Here is a 2,875-nt window from a genome sequence, read left to right as displayed (position 1 = left end):
GACAAATATTGTTTTCCAGTTTCATTGTAATGTGCACTGTGTCTATTAATTTTCATGTACACATGTCATGTATCCTCTACAAATGTAAAGTATAATATTGCGCATCAGTATTTATCCATAATTAGATCGAACAATATCTACAGTTTGTAGAGTGAGTTCGGGCCACAAAATAATTAGATTTAACACGGAAAATCTTAGTAAAAGAAAATGGAGTTTATCATTCGATGAGAAACATATCACTGAAATTTAAAATGACTCTTCTGATCTATAATAATACATTTCGCTTTCTTGTTGTTATTTATTTATTTACCAATATCATTCATCGAGTAATTGCATCACAATTTCTAGATTAAAGGAATGAATATTATCAAGGAATATCATCAGGTCTGTAACGGTTTTTGTAACGGTTTACAATAATTATTTTCCTCTACGATTAATAAACGTGGAGGTCTAATTGAGTTTATAGATTTCGGAACACGGAGAAATGTCGCAAATAAAAGGGAGAGGAAGAGAGGAGAAAAGTTGGACAATATATAAAACTGAAAATTGGGTTCAATCCCCATATCGCTTTTATCTGTCCCGTTTGGACTGCATCAGGGAAAATCACGTCATTATGTAATATAAAGTGCGTTGTATCATGGAAATTGCCTTTGTGTTGATTAAGCGTTAGAAAACATGTTATATTATGCAAAATGTTTTATTCTGACTGACGTTGGTAGTTGTATAGCTGTATTTGAAATTACGGTAAAGGCCATCATTTCCGTACAACTAAATTTCAACTTACAGCTTATAGTTTTGTCTCTGTTAGCATATAATCAGCGGATTCCATATACAAACAGCTCATCTAATGTCAGATCTTTTCCCATATCAATCTTAGTACCTTTAATGGGTGATCAGACAAGAACTCTACGCATTTTTTAAAGGCAGAGAACAGTAGGACTTCTAATATAGTGGATTAAGTCCCAAACTGTTTCACTAACATAGGATTTCTTTTACATGTCTTGCTTTGTTTCTGTCATGAATTCGCTATACTGTCAGTGGGCAAGTAGACATCACTTAAAACCTACGTGTTTTCTGTATTTATAGCGAAGGGACATCCGTAGACACCTTCAGAGATAAATTACATCTGCATTCCTTCTTTACGATTCGTTGCGCTGTCGGTGAGAGGTCTCTCCAGTCTGTAGAAGCTTTCTTTCAAGAAATTTGATCCTCACAATCTGCGAGCAAAGGAATAATATCAGGGTCTGCGGTTACTTGTAGTCCGAGATCTCTTTAATTTACTACTAATAAATGTGTTTTCATCGCATCTATCATTAAAGATGAACTTGAATTGCCAAATGTGGTCGCTTCCTTTTGAAGATAACAAAGGCACTGCAGAAACAGCTGGTTGCTTTTATCGCAGTTGACACTAATCACGAAGAGATGGAAAAATGCGTTAATGAAGTGTTCCCCCTTTATGGCGTTAATCAGAGGTCGCATTTTGATGCGTGACTTTTCACTCAACTACAAAAAATTAATTTTGTCCTGAATGTTCATATCACATCCTAAAATTTAGTTTTAGATGACATTAACATAAACTATAAAGAATTACTCCGAAATAATACAGTAATATCTGAATGATAGGCCTACAACATACGGACAGGCAACCTTTATACCAAAGAAATACATAAAACGGAGACACAAAGATCGAAAGCAGACCGAATCTCTTATCTCTCCCCCCGCTTTCCACTCCCTGCCCTCGTCTTTCCTCCGAGGCGAGCGGCGTGACTATTCTTCCTCGCGGCACAGCACCCAGGCCGCACCGCGCAGGTCGCTCCACTATTTTGATTTGCCCTCAGTGTGTCTTGGACTCCTGTGACGTGCAGTCATAACGCCCTCGCCCGGCAAACTTGTGGCCCTAAAGTGTTTCGTTGGATTGTCCCGATTTTCTGAAAAAGTGAAGTGGTTTATTTATTTATTGGATAATAAAGCCAGCGCCGACAAGGAATTTCTCCTACAAGGTGAGTTGGTCGAGGCGTCCGGGATTTGAACATTTATGAATCTATGTTTAAGCTTTGTGGAGGCCAGTGAGGATTTCTTTGTTGTGGTGGCCAGGGCTGTGAGATCACTGCAGACGGGCACTAACCTGGTTGCAAACCGTTCATGCGAATCCTAGTCTTGACCGAGAGTGTTTTTCCAAGAAGGCTGTGTTTTCATCGGATTGTACATGCGGTCACGTCGGATTTGTTTTCGTTTTGGGTTATTCGCTTCCCTGCGATTATTTTGAGGTGAGGTCTTCAGATGCTTGAATTCGCATAATTCTGTTGACATGCACTGTAGGTTGGCATCTTTTGGAGCTCCCTTCGTGAATGTATGCATTTAAGCAATGGTGGAAAATCGTATTTTTTATTAACTATTGGGATGTTCTAAGAACTACAACTGAAAGAGTAGATTGGATAAAATCGGTCATATGTTTTTTCGTACCAGAATGCACAATTTCACAAAATTTTGATAATATGAAATGCGGTCGTGAATGCAGAAGAGGAGTCAGTTTTTCACCACGCCGTTTAACGAAACCGGGCAAAAAAAGCGACACACAAACGACACTTTAAAGACCTCCCACTTGTCCCTTCTTAGGTGTCCGAGTCAAGGAGAGGCTCGACAGAAAATTATGCTAATAAGCGGCCCTCCTCACCGTGTGTACCTTAGGCCTGGTTGGCTTGGTGGCTCCCGACAGACGAGCGACTGTTTGGGTGAGGACGGTCGCCCATCACCCAGCACGAGGCGGGGGCACAGCGGTCACCCATGGCACTGGCAGCTGGGCACACATGCGGACGATGACAGCATTATCATTGTTCGAGAAGCCTGACGTGGATTTATGGCATCTTGTCGACGA

Source organism: Penaeus monodon, chromosome 30 (genome assembly GCF_015228065.2).
Source record: "Penaeus monodon isolate SGIC_2016 chromosome 30, NSTDA_Pmon_1, whole genome shotgun sequence".
NCBI classification, from domain to species: Eukaryota; Metazoa; Arthropoda; class Malacostraca; order Decapoda; family Penaeidae; genus Penaeus; species Penaeus monodon.
The sequence above is the reverse complement of the archived record's forward strand: the minus strand, read 5'-3'. Positions refer to the sequence as shown.